The 20,940-nt window shown below is 39.7% G+C and overlaps 1 protein-coding gene and 1 pseudogene across 1 annotated transcript in view; one reads left to right on the forward strand and one right to left on the reverse strand.

The window, feature by feature from the left end:
• Positions 1 to 20,940, reverse strand: part of CCDC192 (coiled-coil domain containing 192) — a 338,981-nt gene that overhangs the window by 281,649 nt on the left and 36,392 nt on the right. The gene's annotated exons all lie outside the window — the stretch shown is intronic.
• LOC138160948 (large ribosomal subunit protein uL30-like) lies at positions 3,564 to 5,082 on the forward strand (annotated as a pseudogene).

The following is a 20,940-nucleotide window of genomic DNA, read 5'->3' on the forward strand; positions in this document are numbered from 1 at the left end:
TGACAACAAAGAAGGCTATATATATATTTTTAATTTAATGCGTAGAACAGAACATAAGGAAGTTCAGAAAGAAACACAAATAAGATAGTTTTGAAAGTAATGTATAGAATTTATTGTTTACTTTTTCAAAAAACAAGCTCTTTGAAATAGAGAGTCATAGTTTCATTCAGAATCTTCTTTTTGTGTTGTGCTGTGTTTATGGGAATGCTTTTTTGGTATTTAAATCTAAAACAAAAAAATTTTAAAGTATATTGTTAGAAGTGGGGAACTATGGGTGTGGAACATGGCATACAATGTCAGACTTAGTTGCTGCATTAGTTGTTGTTGTTTAGTCATTTTTCAGTGCTCTACAATTCTTCTGGACCCCATTTGGGGTTTTCTTGGCAAAAATACTGGACTGGTTTGCCATTTCTTTCTCCAGCTCATTTTACAAATGAGGAAACTGAAGATAAACCTTCCTGACTTCACAACTAGCACTCTATCCACTGAGCCACCTAGCTGCCTTGGAGAGGAAACTACCTTTATCAATGAACTTCAGATGGGCAACTCTTCTGTTATTTATAGAGTTAAAGTTGTGTAGTGCACCAAGAGATCCAGTGTCTTGTCTAGGGTCACACCACCAATGCACGTCAGAGTCAAGATATGTCTGCAAGGAGAGCTCTCCATTGCACCTGGGCCTTGGATACTAGAGAAACACTGATCTTTTCAATAAGGAAAAGAGATTTTTCCAGGGATGCTTTGGGCCCCTATTGGATTACTTGCTTATATGACTACCAACAGCAGTTTTTAAAAACTACATTCCAGAAAAGGAATAGCATTTCTAATATGTTGACTCTAATTGTGAATTTGATTCTTGCACAGCAAGGACAAAACAACTCGGTCCTAATTTTTAGATTTTATTAACAGACTTTCCTCCACTGGGTAATACAGAAAATATACATATGTAAAATCTTATATAAAGTAATAGAGGCTACACACACACATACACACACACATAACACATGAATACACAAATAAATTTAAAAAGTGGACCAAGTTAAAAAAAAGAAAAACATTCCTCTACAAGTACTACTTACATGACCCTAGACAAGTCAGTTAGCCACGATCTCTCTAAACCTTTGTTTCCCCTTTTGGAAAATAAGAGAGTTGGACAAGATGGTCTCTGCGGTCCCTTTTAGCTCTACATCTATGATTCTAATATAAGGGTGGGACTCCAATTACTTAAAAAGCAATTACTTTTGTTAGGTAAGAACACTTTTTGACTGTATCATTTAAACCAAGAATGAACAGGGTCTTTATACCCTCCTAAAATCAATCAAAGACATTATGTGAAAGACTTGGTCATAACCTAAGATTTTCTGAAGAATTTGTACAAAAGGAAGGAGCTATCTAAGAACCAGATATAAACACAGTAAGGCTCTGAATATGTAAGACTAGAAATAGCATGGCATCCCACTATATATCCCACTATAACTCTAAGGAACAAAAGTAAGACACAACTGTGACAGAGAAGAAAGATGTTGAGAAGAGTCATCAGCTCTAAGACCCAGGAGAAAAAGATCAATTCTTTTCCCAAATGCCTCTTTCAAAACCTGTCTATCCACAGATATAATAGAATCTTTTGTTTCATTACCAAAACATTTTCAATAAACTGAATTTTGCCTCACCTATGAACAGTTAGCTAAAAAGTAATAAAATTAGGTAAAAACCCAACCTCTGGCTAAATGTTAAATAATTTTCCTAACTAGGGACTCAGAGTGAATATGACTACACCAGAAACTTTTCATCTAAAATAAATTCCCTAAAGTTGAAGAAGAGGAAACTGTGTGGACCTTAGGGTCAATTATATTGCCCCTTGGGCTTAAAACAAGGTAATAATGTTTTGTTTTTTGAGGGCAATTGGGGTTAAGTGACTTGCCCAAGGTCACATGGCTAGTAAGTGTTAAGTGTCTGAGGTCAAATTTGAACTCAGTTCCTCCTGACTCCAGGGCCGGTGCTCTATTCACTGCGCCACCTAGCCGCCCCAGCAAGGTAATAATGTTAACTGATGTCACACAAAAAAAGACCTCAAAGCACCTTCCTAGTTCTAATTCTGTGTTCCTAGACTGGTACATAAATCTTTATGTTATTTCTTTTTGGATCTTCCATTCAGAGGGTAAAATCCAAATCCCTTCATCCATGTTGAACTCCAACTAAGTTCTGATTTTGTTGTTGTTCAGTCATGTCTGACTTGTCAGGACCCCATTGGGGGTTTTCTTGGCAAAGATACTGGAGTGGTTTGCCATTTTCTTCTCCAGCTCATTTTACAGATGAGGAAACTGAAGCAAATAAGGTTTAGTGACTTGCCCAGGTCACACAGCTATCAAGTGTCTGAGACCAGATTTGAACTCAGGAAGATGTCTTCTTGGCTTCAAGACCTACTGGTCTCTATCCAGGGCACCACCTGGCAGCCCTGATATGTGCTAGCCGTCTCATAGATTTAGCATATTGGGGAGCTATCTAATTGAGAAATTAGACCTTTTCTTAAAGCTGGGAGTTTGGGAGTATCTTTACTGTGAGCATGAAATTCTTCTTTAACTTTTAAATCTCTCATTCCTGCCACTGATGGAAATCTCACTCATTTGAGTTTTTAGATAGAAGAAATTTGGGGAAAAAAGGTTAACTTTCACTGACTAGGAAATTCCTGCTGGGTATCTGCTTTTCACAAAGAGAATGTTAATAGAGGAAATAACCAGAATATGCCATCCCATTGATCATTCACATTGGACAACTGAGCAATCAGAAAGGCTGCACTTTAAAAGGTAACATAAGGCAAGAAAAACACAATTTTCTGGACTCGGAAACATCGTTCTCAGGGAGGATCCAGTTCTCATCGTTTTTAAATGTTGCTTGACTTGAAAGAACTTTTTAAGAAGACAGCTAATGAATAATTTGTTGCCACCCCTTCCTGTCAGAGGTTTATGTTATTTGAGTAAATAAAATCTGGGCTTGGGATTCTTGGCCTATGTGCTTTTATTGTTTAGGATAGGTTGCTGCCAATAAGTCTTTCCTTTTAAGCTTTTTTGTATATTTATATTATAACCAAAAGGTCATATTTCATTACATGAATAATATCATCTTCTACAGAAGAAAACATGAGCACTATTGGTCAGACAAAATGAATTTAAAAATTTTAGAATCAAGTACCTTCTGAAGAAACATACCAATAGGAATAAATGTAAAATTAATGAGGTTTTGAAGTATGCTCTATAGTTTGAAAGATTAATAGGCAGAAATGTTGTCTGCCATTAAGTATTTTTCAGAACAAAACACAACACATGTATTTTTCTTAGCACGGGTCCAATGATAGTCACCTCTACTTGTAGAGACTAAACCAGAGATACTAAGTATAATGCCCACATTTTCAGTGGTGTAATAGAAACTACCCTGGAATATGAGTCAGAACACTTGAGTTTTGTCCAAGGTCTTTTGCTGACTAACCAAGGAAGGTTGAGCAAGACATTTAAAATTTACTCAAAAAAATTTCCTTAAGATTGTTCTGGCCTCTTTCTCCGGCTGGAATCATGGCAGGCATAGAAGAAAAGAAAAAGCTACCATCTGTTCCAGAATCCCTTCTGAAAAAAAGAAAGGCTTTTGCAATACTGAAGTCCTAACGTTTGAAGAAGAAGATGGCTATAAAAAAGCTCTGTAAAATACGGAGAAAAGTTATCTATGAAAAAGCTAAAGCCTGCCATAAGGAGTAGAGACAGATGTATGTAGCAGCAAGCACCCCAGGGGTCCCCAGGGTGGCTGCCAACACAGGTTCTTGGATCTGCTTTGATAAAAGAAAGCAACTCAAAATGGGTTAACAAGCTTACTTTAATCAGTCAAATATGTATCGTTTACCTAGTTCAGGGGAAAAAGGTCAGCACCCTGAACTTCAGAACATACAGACAGAATTATCAAGACAGAGAAACAGATCAAGTAGACAGTTTCCAAACTGTCCAACCATTACATCCATACCAAATCAACATCTGGGTTTCATTAACATCTGGGTTTTTCAAAGCCGGGGGGCTCTCAACAATGGCTTCCCAGAGTCTCATCTGATCAAATCACAGAACACTTATCAAAGTGAGCCCCAAAACAAAGCTACACATCAGGGCTTATATAGCCTTCTACTGGCTCAGAAAATGTAACAATCTTATTGACTCACTGCCCAATCAAAAAGTATCTACTGAAAAACAAGCCTCCCACCCCAGGCTGCAGGTGCATTTTAGCCTAGGGGCAGGGAAGATCTTAAAAATTTACATTCACATTACAATGTACAGAAGTAAAATCCAGCTGGCTAGAACAGCATGCAAAGCTGGCTACTACTACATACCTGCTGAATCCAAGTTAGCTTTTGTGATCAGAATCAGGGATATCAATGGTGTTAGCCCAAAGGTCTCAAAAGCATGGCAGCTTCTTCGCCTTCGACAAAACTTCAATGGCACTTTTGTTAAGCTTAACAAGGCCTCAATTAACATGCTGCAGATTGTGGAACCATACATTGCATGGGGTTATCCAAACCTGAAGTCTGTGAATGACTTGATTTACAAACGTGGTTATGGCAAGATCAAGAAACAGAGAATTGCTCAGCAAGTAAGAGCACCGGCCCCAGAGTCAGGATGACTTGGGATCGAATCTGGGCTCAGATACTTAGCACCACACCCAGAAATAACTGGCCATGTAACCTTGAACAAGTTATTCAACCCCAATTGCTTATAAAAAAAAAAAAGAAACAGAGAATTGCCCTTACCAATAATGCCCTTATTGCAAAATCTCTTGGTAAATATGGAATTATCTGAATGGAGGACTTGATCCATGAGGTCTATACTGCTGGCAAGCACTTCAAAGCTGCCAACAACTTCCTGTGGCCCTTCAAATTATCTTCTCCATGAGGTGGAATGAAGAAAAAGACTATACATTTTGTGGAAGGTGGAGATGCTGGTAACAGGGAAGACCAGATCAACAGGCTTATTAGAAGAATGAACTAAAGGTCTCTACACCATGATTATTTTTCTAATGGTCTGTTAATAAAAATGCCTGTGACAGAAAAAAAAATTGTTCTGATTGAAAATCATCACAAGCATCTCTCCTAGCGCAAAGATGGAAGAATGACTGGAAACCAAGTGAAAGGGGGGCAAAAATACTAAAGAGAAGCTAGAAAATCACTTTTAAAAATAAGAGAATCTTGAAAAAGTTTAACAAGGAGATCTTCCCAAACTTTCACTTAAGTTCAGGAAAAAATAGACCAAACCAGGGATGGGGAATCTGAGGACACATGTGACCCTTTAGGTCCTCAAATGCAGCCCTTTGACTGAATTCAAACTTCACAGAACAAATCCCCTTAATAAAAAGATTTGCTCTGTAAAACTTGGACTCAGTCAAAAGGTCATACTCAGGGACCTAGAAGACCACCCTACTCCCTGTCCCTTCCCCACTCCAAGGTCAAGATAACTGCTGTGGTGGTACCAGTCAAAGCCTTCCCCCTCAAAAGGTAGACTAAACCCCAATAGTGTTTATCTTTGCTACCCAGGAGACATATCTTCATATATTAGACATCCCCACATGTACATAAATACGTAGGAGACTATCTGTAAGAACAGTATTCCACTATACCCCATGTTCATCTTTACTGCCATCAGCCCTGTAAAATGAAACCTACCTGAGGCCCACTGTGAATAACTACCTGAGGGCCCAGGTGAGTACAATGACTTGATGAGTCTCTCTTTGGGTTGCTTTCCAGTTTTCTTTTCACTGACCCCTTTATGTTTGTTTTAAGAATTAATTGGGCTAAAAAAAATAAGAATTGGACTGTTACTAGATACTCATAGCTTAAAAACAAAACAAAACAAAAAAAAAAACAACCCTAGAAATTAGCTTCTGATAACTGGCAGTTGAGGTCCTTTTCATAGCAGTGCAGAAAAGCGTGAAGGATAGAAGTCTACAGACATTTAGAGATAGAAAGAGCTTATTCAAGTCAATGAATGCAGATGAAGCCATTGAAGTTTAGAAACACTAAAGGACTTTTAATAAAAATAATAAGCATTCCTATACTACCTTAAGATTATCTCTTTTGATCCCACAATGACTCTGGGAAGTAGTGCTATTATTATCCCCATTTTATGGATGAAGAAATGGATTAAGGGAAGTCAAGAAACTTATCCAGGGTCACACAGCTAGTGAGTATCTGAGGCAGGACTGGAACTCAGGTCTTCCTGTACTTACAGTGCTCTACCTCCTACAGCATCTAGCTTGTTTACAGGAGTAGAAGGCAAGTCTTTGGTCAGTCTGGTGCTTTCTCCCAATAAAATGTTTCACTGTGGCTATTGTTAATGATACCCTTCAAATTAATTTACAATATTGGATGGAAAAAATCTCACATATCATGGAAGGGGAAAGAGAAAATGTTTTGGGAGCTTCTTTATTGGTCCTACTATATGCTGCATATGTGTGCATACATGTGTGTATACATATGTATACATATGTGTATATGTATATTGTAAATATGGCAGCTCCAAGAAGCTGTAGTATGGGCAGAGGACACACCTACCAGGTTGAGGGTAACTGACAGACCCCAAACCCATTGGTGAATTGGGGAGGGGGGGGATCTACCCCAAGCATGTGAAGACTTCTGATGAGATAGATCAATGTGTTTCAATAACCATGGAGGCTTGGTCAGTCATGGAAGACACCAAGGGAATCCACTGCATTCTGGGCCATCACCAGTCATCTTGAGTTTGTCTTGCCACTGGACTTTGATGATTCTGGAAAAGGGAGTGAGACTGAAGACTTTGTGCAAATCACAAAGTTAAATCCAATTTACAGACAAGTCAAGACATCAGTCGTGATATCACTGAACCTCTTCAGAAAATGGAAAGCAAACAACCACAATTCCACTATGGCCTCTGGTCGCTTCCCTTGCGAGCAGTCTTCTTTTATGCCCTTCCCTTCCCCTTCTGATTTTAGAAAGTGTTTGATTTTTGTTTATTGATAGTTCTGTGATCATACTGTATGTTGCCTTAGGCTCTCCCTTTTCTAAAATGCAATTATTGAAAGACAATTTCAACATGAATAGCTCTGAGGGAAACTCAGATAGAAAGATACAGACATAGATAGAGTGATAATTTATTAAGCATTTATTATGACAGGAATTGCACTAATCAATCATTGATTAATACTCATTAAGCACCTACTATGTGCTAGGCTCTGTGCTCAGTGCTAGGGACACAAAAAGAGGCAAAAGACAGTCCCTGACCTCAAGGAGCTTACAACCCATTGGGGAAGACGACATGCAAACAAATATATACAAAGCAAGCTATATATTGGATAAGTAGAGAACAATTAACAGAGGGAGGTATTAGAATTAAGAGAGGCTAGGGAAGGGTTCCAGTAAAAGATGAGATTTTGTTTGTTATTTGTTTTGTTTTTAGCTGTGACTTAAAGGAACAGGGGCAGGGGCAATAGTCTGGGTGGAAGAGGGACTGCTCTAGTCTTGGGGGATGGAAAAAAAATGACCAGAGCCTCGAGCTCTCCATGCCTGGATCAGGGCTGCACAACACATGACCCAAGTGTCCCGCCAGAGGATTTTGGGTGGTCCAAGATAAATGCAAAGGATGTAAGAGAAAGTAAAGATGTACCAATGGCTTTGTCAGTGTGCCACTTAACCCCCTGCCACTAGTCACTGTTGTGCCCATCTTGTAACGTGGTGGGTGGGTTGCCACTGTGTACTCTCTCCTGTTTGTCACGGACCCTCAGAAACCAAGCATCGTCAGTCTGTCTCTAGTCTGAATGGAGGAGAGTCGTATCTTTTTGCTGTGTTTTTGGTCATTACTGGCATTGAACAGGATCAAAGTAAATGCAGGAAAATAATTTTTTTTTAACATTAACGTGATTTCATGATAAAGGAAAAAAGTAAGAAATGTAATTAATTGATATGAATTGAAATTTCCCTTTTTAAAATAAGGTTTATTTGCAAGATAGTTTAATCATTAATTAAATCTTTAATTGGAAAATGAGCCACAAAAAACCTATCTCCAGACCGAAGAAGTTTAGCCTATTTTAATTTTGGCCACCACTTACTGCCCAGTTGTGCTGGTCTGGCCTAGGGCCTTCTCAGAACCATCAGGAAGCCAGAATCACCTTCTCTGACAGCATAGGAAGAATAGGGTGTAAGAAGACTCCTAAACACTAGAATTACAAACAAAAAAAAATTTTTTTTAATAGTCCTTTCTCGATAAATTTACATAATAAAGGGGCAAAGAATACACCTTAAAGGGACTTGTTGGGCAAGTTGAGGAAGAAGGATTGTAGAGAAGATCAGTTAATAGAGGGAGTCTCTGGCTGATCTGACCTTGAAGAGACATTGCTGGTGCAACATTCCTCAAATGTAGGTTCTGGGAGGAATTCACCAGTCATAGGAAAAGGCTGCCTTACCAGCAGGACCACAAGGCCATGGAGGAGGAGGTATGAAAGAGAGCATAACAAAACAGTGCCAAGATTAAACCCATATTTGGCCTACTCCTGACTTTCCATTTAAGTGGAGTTTGAGTGTCTGTCACTTCAGGCTTTTAATATGAAAAGGCCTCTCATTCTAGGATCTAGGTTTTATTTATTTGTTTGTTTATTGTTTAAAGTTTTTCAGGCCTCTCCTTGAATCTGTTTGTTTAATTGTTCTGGCCTCACTTTAAAATGGAAGTATTTTTTTAAACCTTACTGGGCTCACAATTTAAATTGAAAGTTCTCTTCCTTTTTTTTTTTTTTTTGAAGACAGGCAGATTTTTAAATAGTGATTTTGAGGAACAGTTGTGAATCTGTTTGAAATCATCATTATTTTTTGTAGTTTCCAATATATTGCTTTGGTTATTCAGCTTCAGAAAGGGGTTTTATCTTCTCATTCTGGAGACTCATTCCTGACTCCAGGCCCAGTACTCTGTCAATCTTGCTATCTAGCTGCCTTAGATATGTGGCAGTAAAGGCCGAACATCTATACTAAGACCAATTGTATTTGTCAGGAGAAGTTTGACTGACAGGCAATCTTATTACCCTCTCCAAAAGCTTATTCATCCTCTAATCAAAGCAAATTCCTCCTGTTAAATCGTAACTAGTTTATACTTTTAATTGATTCGTTCAATCCAAAAATCAGGGCCTTCAGGGATTACATTAATTAGAGTGAGGTAGAAATCCCCATTCTCATTTGTGAGCTCTAGGGATCTGAATAGGACTTAGTGGTGGAGAAAATGACCATGTATGACCAGCTACAAGGAAAATAATGTCCTGGGGCCCTTCTCTTGATTGGTAATAGCTTCTCCCAGAACACTATTTCAGAAAAGTCTTAGAGACTTCATCTTTCTCTCTCTGGCAACCTCCTCCTCAAAATCTTCATTTATTTCTGCTTGGGGCTCATGCCCTCTCCTTCCCTTGCAGTAGTGTGCTGGAAAAGCCTGATCTCCAAACAAAAATGTGTGCAGGACATACTTTTAAGTTTAATCTGCATTATTAACATTTTTTTCCATCACTTTCAAGTCTGGACAAAACAATAAATCAAGGTCTGACTTGCAGCAGATTGCTGATTTGAAGGTGTAAATGTTCACACTGAAAATTTAATCCAACAACACACCTCTGTTCCCTCCCTCCTTACAATGATGGAATCATGAACATGACCAAATTAACTCTGATGTTGGTGCTAGAAGGAGTTTTTCCATTTACTCTCAGATCAACCTTCATCAGCTCTCTAACTTTCTTCCTGCTGACCTCTATCCCCAGCACCTGTCGAAGTGCTTGGCACATAATTCACTTCTTTCTTGAGGAGCACCAAAATGACATCACTATGTTGGGGTCAAGGTACAATGTGTCTGACTTTGGTCGATCAGACCAACACCAGCTTGAAAGGCTCTAGGCTTAGGCACAAATAGTCCATATAAATATTTAGAGTAGATTTGAACATCTCACATTTCTTTTGAGCTACTACAGTTTTCCTTTGCTCATAGAGAGCAGCTCTTTCTTTGGTCATGCTGGATGGTCCTTTGCCAGTGTCTCCCATGTCACACAATCAATTTCAGAGTTCTGCAGAGAGACCCTGAGAGTGTCCTTGTATCACTTTTTCCAATCTCCAGATGAAAACTTGCCTTGTGTGAGTTCTCCATTAAAATAGCCTTTTAGGCAAATGTACATTTGGCTTTTGAACAATTTGGCCAGCCCACTGGAGCTGAGTTCTCTGTACTAGAGTTTGAATTCTTGGTATTCATCTTAAGAAAGGACCTCAGTGTCTGGTACCTTCTCTTGCCAGGTGATCTTTAGAATCTTCCTAAGACCTCAGATGAAAGCAATTCAGTTTCCTGGCATAGTGCTGGTAGACTATCCAGGTTTCACAGGCATACAACAAAGAGATTAACACATACACACAAAGTTAATAAATGCTTTCCTGAATATTAATTCTTCTTGTAACCAATCTCTGTGCACTTCAATAATCTGTAAGTCTAATTGTTATAAATATGCTCAGTCTAGGAATAAACAATGCTTGTTGGAGATCCAGGAAGGTTTTCATTATCTTTATTTTACATTTATTCTGTTCTGAATAAATGGGTAGCCTCATGAAAAGATTACAAAGGATCAGACAAAGGCAAACTCTTTTATGCTGTTGCCCTTCAAATTTCCTGCCTTGTTCAGAACTGGGATTGGTCCCAGCTCTTCTGGGTTATAACCTTTCTGACCCGCCCATTACATAGGCTAGTTAAGCATGTGTGTTAATGAAAAGTTGATGACCATCCCTTGACCCTCGACCAATCTGAGCCAGCTTAGCTCAGGCCCTTTCCAGGGGTAAACTCACAGATTTCTTTGAGCTATATGATTGGAGAGGGGGTTCTACCTTTCCTATCTTATCCTGATTTATACCTTCCTGTGCAGGATCTGTTTCTGAAACACCCATTGTTCCTATAGTGTCACTGCTTAGAATCAGGTGAGATGCTAGGAAAGATAAAGATAAAAGTTAGAATAGAATGTCCACATTTCTATTTTTTTTAATTTCTATTTTTATTTTTCTATTTTTTCCACTTGTCGGCTCATCTGCAATAACTTGCTATTTTGTTATAGAAATATTCAAGGATTCCTTGATAGATACTACTGCCATCATACTTATCAACACAGAGACATTTTAAGAACTGATCTTTATTATTTATGCTCAGCATATGCTCAGAGTTTCTAAATTACCTATGGGCAATAGACAAAATTTTCCTATGGCTTATATAGTTTCCAGTTCGATCAGAGAAATAAAAGAAGATATGATTAGAGTTTACATTTCAAAGATAGACTTGTAAAATTTATAGCAAGCAAATGGGGAGGAAGGAGGTTTACATGTCAAAGACAGCAGAAGGGAAAAAAATTACATCTGGTTAAGTTACAAACTGATGTAGGAGTTAGTCTAAGAAATGGTTATCTTAAAACACAGCTAGATTTCCTTTACCCTATCAGTTAATCATCTTGAGTTAATTATTGAAAGTCTCAGTAAATTCCATAGCTTCAGTTGGCTGCATGATTTTCCTAACAAATAAAATGGTCATGCTGGATTAAATAGGAAGGAAATTTTTTTAAACCCTTATGACAATTTAATTAGAGATTGATATTATCTACAACATATGAAAAAAAAGGTTAAAGAGGGGAGAAATAAATTAGAGAGGGATGAGTGAGTTGTTTTAAACTATTCCAGGGGCTTATCTAAATCTTTTTAAATTTCCATGAATATTTATTAAATTTATTGAGCAATTAAGTTTTTAACAGGTTGTTTATGGTGTCATTAATCTTTTTTTTAATGCATTAATGTCTTCTATTTTCGCATCAGTCATTTCTGGAAATACCTTCCATATCCCCCACCCTCCAGGCCAGAACTGAAACTTGCCTTATAAAACACTTAAGCAAAATGGAAAAATACTTTATTATTTATCATTCATTAATATTTTTTAACCTAGCTTTATGTGGCAAAAAATTGTCTAACCCAAAAGTTTATTGTAGAGGTCAGATTGACCTCAGAGAAGTTCCAGGATAAGCTGGATGACTGCCTGGGAATGCTTGGAACCCTCCCAAGTCTAGTGACTACCTAATGCAGGTGTTCTGGGTTCCACAAATTTGAAGGTTTATGCTTAAATCTCAATCATCCTTAATTTGAATGTTTATGCTTATTAATATGCATCTCAATGGATCTTGCTTGTAAACTGCCCCTCCCTACAAAACAGCTTGCATATAGTTCATATGTTGGTAACTCTTCTCTAACCCTATATAGTGTAACCTCCCTAGACTAGACTGGGAGCTACTCCTTCCAACTGGCTCTCTCTTCTACCAACCAACCTAAAAACTTATTTCTAAAATTATTTCAGATTTTGGAAATCATTATTGTGACTACCAACAAAAACAACAAGGACTGAGCCTGGCGATGTTTGAGACTTTCTACTTCTATAGACCCCTGGTACAAACCGCTATCTATCCTCTGAGACTTTATTTTTCAACAATTACTACAGGGTTCATCTTTCTTTTGATGGACATTATTGTAGCCTATATATATTTTAGTTATATAGTTCTGATCCTGCTTATTTCCATCTGTATCAGTTTATAGAAATCTTCCCACATTTCTTTGAATTACTACTCATAAATACAATTTTAAATCATGAAAATTAATTTTTGGTGTATAATGTCTAGTCATAAAGGTAGCCATCATTTGCTTATTAGTAATTTTATCAACATTTCCATTACAAACCTTACTTCCAACAAAAATATGCCTTGTGAAAATCTTCAACGAAGCAGGTTTTTATTAAGTGCCTATTTTGTGTTGGGCAATATGCAAACTTGTGAAAATTGTAGAAAGATTCAGTCCCTGAGAATTTAATCTGGATTTGGAGAGAATGGGTCTGCATGCCCAAGAATGTTCAGTAATAAAATCTTCGTGCTCCTGCAGTTCTCAATATACTTTCTTTTTTTAAAAAATCACAAGGTTTTTTTTCCTATTTTATCTCTGGAGACAAAAATTATAGACTTGCTGTAGTTTGTCCATTTTGGAAAATGTGGGTCTTTGAATAATCATGGATTTGGTGTAATTGTTGATTCTGAAATGTTACAATTTAGTTTAACTGAGGCATATTCTAGACCCATGTTAACTAACTGGAATCTCGCTTCCTACTTGAATCTAAATGTCTTTGAACACCAGCCTGTTGCTAAGATAATAGTTTTAGATTTCAACATGTGTTTAAGTCAGGAAAGAAGATTTTACTGCCCAAGATAACTCAGGTCTTTAAAAGTTTTATTTGTTGTTGTCATCATCAGACTTAACCCCACACATAAAACTTTTCATTTTTAATAGAACCATTTATGCAAGTACACAATCAGTAAATGTTAACTGCCTCACAAAGGGCATTCAAAATGAATACAGTACTTTAAAAACATATTGCCAACCATTACTTTTTTTTTTTCCAAAGGGGGAGAGATAAATTAAAAAAAAAACTGGGAATGTTAGTATAACAAAAAAGTACTTCAGCAGGTTCAAAATACTACTATTAAAATCATTTATAACTTCAAAGAAATCCTCAGTTAAACTGAATATCTCATCCAGAACTCCTCCCCCTAGTGTAAGGTTTGACACCTCCCTGCAACGGTTAGAAAATAGAAGTTCTCTTGTTTAAGGTAAAATTTCTGTATCAATTTCCACTGTGTCTAAACAATTAGAAAGTGTTCACTTTAGGATGCATGAAAAAAGTTAGGAGTCTGGGGAAGTCACTCTGTGTCTCAGTTGCCTCTGATAAAATGAAGAGACTCACAAATCTATGATTTAGTCCTTAAGGGAACCACCAGTTACAACCTGTGTGTAGTGGTTTGTCCTTCATTCTCGAACAGGACCCTGACAGCAGGAAGATGACGACATGACTTGCAAGTCAATTGGATTTAAGTGAGGGAGAGCTGTGCAAAATCCCCAGTCTCACTTTCTCCTCTGCAGCCATCTGGGTCCATTGGCCAGACATAGATCTAGACAACTGGAGATGGCCCAGGATGCAGTGGGAGCCCTCGGCCTTTTTAAGTTAAAGCCAGTTATAACCTATCTCTAATTCAGAGGCTTGGAGGGTTCCCTGAGGCTGAGAGGGCCTAAGTAACTTGTCCATAATCACAGAGCTAGTGTCACAGGGGAACTAGAATCGAGTTCTTCATTCCAAGTCCTACATCCTATACACTACTCTATGAAGTCTCCTAGAGATAATGGGATAATAATATTTTGCCTGATTGAAAACAAGGGCCTGGGATAAATTATCTTTTGAGGTTCCTTCTCACTATAGTAGCATAAATTTAGAGCTGGTAGAAGTTTCAGAGGTGGGGCAGCTAGATGGCACAGTGAATAGAGCACTGGCCCTGGAGTCAGGAGGACCTGAATTCAAATCCAGCCTCAGACACTTAACACAAAAACTAGCCATGTGACCTTGGGCAAGTCACTTAACCCCAACTGCCCTCCAAAAAGGAAGGAAGGAAGGAAGAAAGGAAGGAAGGAAGGAAGGAAGGAAGGAAGGAAGGAAGGAAGGAAGGAAGGAAGGAAGGAAGGAAGGAAGGAAGGAAGGAAGAAATTTCAGAGGTCATTTAGTCCAATGCCCTCATTCTACAGATGAGTTAACTGAGGCCCAAAGAAGTTAAATGACGTATCTGACATACAAATGTATTAAGTAGCAAAGCAAAGATTCCAAATTAAATTCAAATCCAACATTCTCTCCATTGTGCTACAGTGTGTCTATAATTCTTTGATAGATGGAATGTTCTATTGATTTTTTATGTGGAACTGTATAGATAGTAAACAAAAAAGATTTATTTAGTCATAATAGAAGGATATTCAGTAAGGATAGGCATCAAAATCTTAATTTGATTCAGGTAAGTAAAGATCCCCTTGCTTCATAAATACCATTATCCACCTGACTGGCATCAGAGCTTCCTGGAACTCCTCCCTGCTTTGTACTCAGGGCAAGGCAGTTAGTATTAAATGACTTGCCCAAGGTCACACAGCTAGAAGTGTCAAGTGTCTGAGGCCAGATTTGAATTCAGATCCTCCTGACTCTAGGGCCAGTGCTCTAGCTGCCTTGAAGGTATCATCTTTTTTTTTCTTTTTGGAGGGCAATTGGTTTAAGTAACTTGCCCAAGGTCACACAGCTAGGTTTTTTGTTTGTGTGTGTTGTGTCTAAGGCTGAATTTGAATTCAGGTCCTCCTGACTCACTGTGCCGCCCTGAAGGTATCATCTTTTAAGGAAAAATTTGGCCTAACTTGCTTGGAGGAGTTAGGATATTGACCTTACTACACTCCACCCTTTAATGGTAAGGTTCTTAGAGGTCTCCTACAGAACCTTGCACCATTTAAATAACATTCAGGTTATTATTGATCAACCATGATCTCTATTAATCGAGAAGCCTGATACAGGAATCACTAAAGGAAAAAAGAAGAAAAACCCCCTAAAACAGAAACATAGAAAAAATGAAATAAAACAAGCAGCTGTAAGAGTTCCCTGAAGGAGTGATTGATTCTGAAGAGTCCAGGAAAGGGGAATTCCTGGGTCTAAATGAGCAGGTCCATATAGTAAGTGATGCCAGATCTTTGTCTGTTCCAGTGGGCATCGATGTAAAAGGCGACCATAAGCAGCAGCTGCTGTGCACCAGGATTATCAAGTCAGCACCAAAGAGGGTATTTCTTGTAGTTATTGACCTTCATTACAGGTCAGAGAGAATTGGTCTATATCAGCCATCTAGTGTTCCCTAACCTAGGACCTCCCCCTTCCCCATGGAAACTCCATAGAAATGGTACTGAGGGGCTGGAGAGAGGGAGAGGCAGGGAGAAGAGACACAAATCTTTGCCTCATGAGTGGCCTCAGGGATCCCCCGCTTCTTCTACGAGAGCTGGTTAGATAGTTTTACCTTCCCCTTGATGCCATAACAATGTCACCTCTGGGTCCTCCACTATCTCCCTGAGTAGTTAGTTGTATAATGACTTCTGGGTGCTGTAACAACAGTATTGTGAAAGGGCCAAAAAGTTTTACATTGAACTAGATAATAGACTACAGAAAACTGGTCTTTTGCCATTGTCTTTCAACTGTGTCTGACTCTTTGTGACCCCATTTGGCATTCTCTTGGCAAAGATACTGGAGGGGTTTGCTATTCCCTTCTCCAGCTCATTTTACAGATGAGGGAACTGAGGCAGACAAGGTTAAGTGACTTGCCTAAGGTCACACAGCTAGTGAGTGTCTGGGGTCAGATTTGAACTCAGGAAGATGATTCTTCTGGATTCCAAGCCCAGGGCTCCATCCACTGTGCCACTAGCTGCCCCTTACGTCCCAAGAGTTGGTGGTACCTCACACTAAGCAGCTAACATTCCAGAGGCATCACCAAGAACACTGCAGGAAACATGAAGGCCTCTCTGAGCTCACTTCCCCCAACACTGCCCATCCCCAACTCAAGCTCATTATGCCCCAGTCCCACAAACCTACTCCAGTCATTATTAGCTGGTTCTAATCCAGGTCAGTGCCCTAATAGTTTAGATTCAAAGTTGGAACAAAAGAAATACTTGAAGGTCTTTCAACAGCTAGGTGGCACAATGGGGTGTAGGGGGTACTTGGGGGAAGATTGATATCTCTGATGTGAGGGCTGCTTTCCACCTTTGGAGTCTACCTGATGAACCCACAACTCTCACCTGTGGTTCCAAGGAGCTACAGATGCCCAGCAGCCACATCCTGGCAAACCGTTTTGGCAGGCGGGCTAAACCACACTGAGGGGAACTGAGGCGTCTCAAACCCTTCAGTGAGCCGGGCTTGGGCGGGGATATGGGAGTCCCATCCCAGACATGCGAAGACTTCCCAGAACAGGCAGATGACAACAGGTGCTGTGGAGTGCTTGGAGCCTGCTTAGACATCAGAGATGCCACAATCATCCACTGCATTCCCAGCCATCACCAGGCATCTTGACTTTGTTTTGCCACTGAAAGCTGTTGACTCTGAAAGAGACTGAAGTTGGCAGCTTCATGCAGCTCTGCCTCACTTCCATCCAATGTATAAGCAAGTCAAAAGGCATCAGCCATACCATTTTACCATTTTTACCTATCTCAAAGTCCTGTGAGGACAAGTAAGTGATGAAGAAGCAGGTGCAAATACATTGGGAGTTATAGTTACCCTGCACACAGGTGGCCATAGGGTTGTCCTCCCACCAGACTGAAAGAGCACTGGTTCGACAGCCCCCTAGCTGTCTGAGAGCCTCTTTGAAGGACTACACTGCTCATCTCCTGGTATGAGGAAGGAGCCAAGAAAGCATTGTCTGCTTCATACAACCATGGCAGGCAGGCTCCCACCCTGTGGTCAAAACACAGAAAAATGTACAAAAACATTTGTACGGATGATTTCGCTCATCTCTGGTATGTGGAATGTGTGCACGCTTATGGACAACATAAAATCCAGCAGACCTAAAAGACAAACCTTGTTATGAGAGAACTCAGCAGGTATCACACCCAAATAGCATTCCTGAGTGATACAAGCCTGGCCTACTGAAGCCAGAGCTGGAAGCACATTTTTCTGGAGTGGCCACTGTGATGGGAAGCCCTGTGAAGCTGTGGAAGGTTCTGCAATTAAAACTAATCTAGTCAACAATCGTGTGTGCCTACCAAATGGAGTGAATGACAGGCTTGTGACAATGTGATTGCCACTAGTAGGAAAATGCCACACACCATCTCAATGCCAATGCTCCCAAGGTGACAAACCCTGATGAAATCAAAGAAAATTTTATGAAGACCTGGAGACCCTAATCATCAACGTGCATGCTTATACTTCTAGGCTATTTTAAGGCAAGAGGAGATACAAACTATCCGAGATGGCAGGGAGTCCTTGTAAAGAATAGTCAGAAACAGCAACAGCAATATTCACTTACTACTGAAAATTTCTGCATCTTATGACTGGCTTCTGTTTACATAAATGCAATAAAACTTCACGGAGCTACCCTCACAGCAAACCATAGCATTCAATAGACTATGTCATTGTTAAGAGCAGAGACAGACAGGATGTGAGAGTGACGAAGGCAATGTGTGGTGCAGAGTGCTGGACTGATCACAGACACCCTCTCCAAGTGAAGCATTGCATTCAAAAGAAATGGGGTGCCAAGGTAATACAACTTCCAGAAGATTTCATGTCAGCAGATTAGAGCACTTATCTTAGAGAAAACAGCTCATTGCTAACTCGTAAGGAAAGCTCAGCCTGCACACAGCTGGCAACAGTGGAGCAGAAAGGGAGTGGACAGCTTTCAGAGATTTGGCTGCATTTACTCATCTGGGCCAGAACCACTCACAAACATCAAGATTGGTTTGATGAAACAATGGGGAAATTCAGAAGCTGCTGAACAAAAAAAGAGAGTTTACCAGCAGCATAGTTCATCCATCTCTAAGAAGGCAGCTTTTAACCCCATCAAAAGTAAAGTGCAGGGGCAGCTAGGTGACAGTGAATAGAACACCAGCCCTGGAGTCAGGAGGACCTGAGTTCAAATCCGGCCTCAGACACTTAACACAAAAACCAGCTGTGTGACCTCAGGCAAGTCACAACCCCAATTGCCCTCCAAGAAAAAAAAAAAAGCAAAAGTAAAGTGCAAGTGAAGCTTAGAGAGATTGCAGGATTCTTGGCTCAGTAAGAAGGCAGATGAAATTCAGCTTTAAAGTGACAGTAACAATCAAAAGTGCTATTGTGATACCCTGAAGGTTATTTATGGGTCAGAGACCCATGTTGCAGCTCAACTACTCAGTGCTGATGGATTGATTAATGATAAGGACATGATCCTGGAGAGATGGGCTGAATACTTCCATAGTGCTCTCAACAGACCATCATCAATCAATGCTAAGGTCATTGGCCATATACCTCAGGTTGAAGTTAATCCTTCTCTAGATAAATTTCCAACTAAAGAAGAGGTTTTGAATGATGTTAGGCTCCTCTTGTTCAGTAAAACACCTGGTGCTGATTCTAATCCAGCTGAGACTTACAAAGGAAGGGGTCCAGCGCTCAGACAAAAGCTGGCTGAAATTTTCTGGGTTATATGGCAAGAGGAGGCTATCTGCTAGGAGCTGAAGAATGTTCTCCATTGTGCTGTGACAATCACAGCGGAGGAGGGGCCAGTGTCCTCATTAATAGGCTGATCCTTCACCTGGAAGTTAGCCATCTACCTGAGAGCCAGTGTGATTTAAGAAAGGGCCAAGGAAGAGTCAATATGGCGTTTGTTGTCTGAAAACTCCAGGAGAAATGCCAAGAACAGAACAGACGTCTGTATGCAATGTTTGTAGATCTGACCAAGGCCTTTAATACTGTCAATCATGAGGGCTTGTGGAAAATTATGTCAAAATTTGGTTCCTGGAGAAATTCATTAGTATTGTATGTCAATTTCATCACATACAATATGTCGTGCTTTCCCATCACCAATAAAGTGAAGCAGGACTATGTGTGCTTTCTCCCATGCTTTTTAACATGATGTTTTCAGCAATATTGTCAGGCACCTTCAACAGGGACAAAAATCAGCTATCCCAACGGATGGTAAATTATTTAACTTGAAAAGGCTACGAGCCAAGACTAAAGTGGAGGGAGAGTTGGTGCATTACTTTTTGTCTGCAGATGATTATGCATTCAATGTAGCCTCTGAAGCTGAGATCCAGCAAAGGATGGGTTGATTCTCTGCTCCTTGTCCTAATTTTAGCCTAACAGTCAACACCAAGAAAACAGAGGTTCTCCATCAGTCAGCATCACATTTTCCTCATGTGGAACCACTGGTTACATCAAATGGAAAAATTGTGAGTAGTGTGGATAAGTTCACTTACTTTTGCAGTATACTTTCCAGAGATGTACACATAGATGGTGAGGTTGATGCACACAATGCCAAAGCTAGCTCAGTGTTTGGGAGGCTCCAAAGGAAAGAGGGGGTGAGAAGGGGTATTAGACTGCCTACCAAACTGAAGGTCTACAGAGCTGTTGTGCTGACCTCATTGTTGTATGGCTGTGAAACCTGGACAGTATCCCAGTGCCATGCCAGGAAACGGAATTGCTTCCATTTGAATTGTCTTAGGAAGAGTCTGAAGACCACACTTGGCAAGATAAAGTATCAGACGCTGAGGTCCTTTCTCAAGCAAAACTGCCAAGAATTCAAACTTGACGACAGGGGGTGTAACTCTGCTAGGCTGGCCACATTGTTCAAATGCCAAATGTCTGTTTTCCCAGAAGACTATTTTGCAGAGAACTCACACAAAGCAAGCACATGTGAGCAGATGGAGGTCAGAAGAAGCAATACAAGGGCACTCTCAGGGTCTCTCTGAAGAATGTTGGAATCAATTGTGTAACATGGGAGACATTGGCAAAGGGCCACCCAGCATGGCATGCCTGCTTCAAAGAAGGAGCTGTGCTCTATGAGTGAAGTATTATTAAAGCAGCTCAAAAGAAATGTGAGATATGCAAATTTATAGACCTCTCCACTCCAAATGTTCATATGTACCTAACCTATGGTAGAGCCTTCCAAGCTCGAATTGGTCTGATCAGCCAAAGTCAGAGACACTGTAACCTTGACCCTAACATAGTGATATCATTTTGATCCTCTTCAAGAATAGACATTAAACAACCAGGTGGCACAGTGTATAGAGCACCGGGCCTGGAGTCAGGAAAACTCATCTTCCTCAGTTCAAATCTGGTCTCAAACACTTACCAGCTATGTGACCCTTGGTAAGTCACTTGACCTTGTTTGCCTTAGTTCCTCTTCTATAAAAGTGAACTAGAGAAGGAAATGATGAGCCACTCCAGTATAATTTTTTACCGAGTCAGACATGACTAAACAACAACAAATATCAGGAGAAGGCTATTCAACAAGAATAGGCATTGAGGACCCATTGAGTTGATTCAGCCTAGCAAGCTT

Source organism: Petaurus breviceps, unplaced genomic scaffold (genome assembly GCF_028583685.1).
Source record: "Petaurus breviceps papuanus isolate PSGF00001 unplaced genomic scaffold, PetGlider_PUasm1.0 183, whole genome shotgun sequence".
Classification (NCBI taxonomy): domain Eukaryota; kingdom Metazoa; phylum Chordata; class Mammalia; order Diprotodontia; family Petauridae; genus Petaurus; species Petaurus breviceps.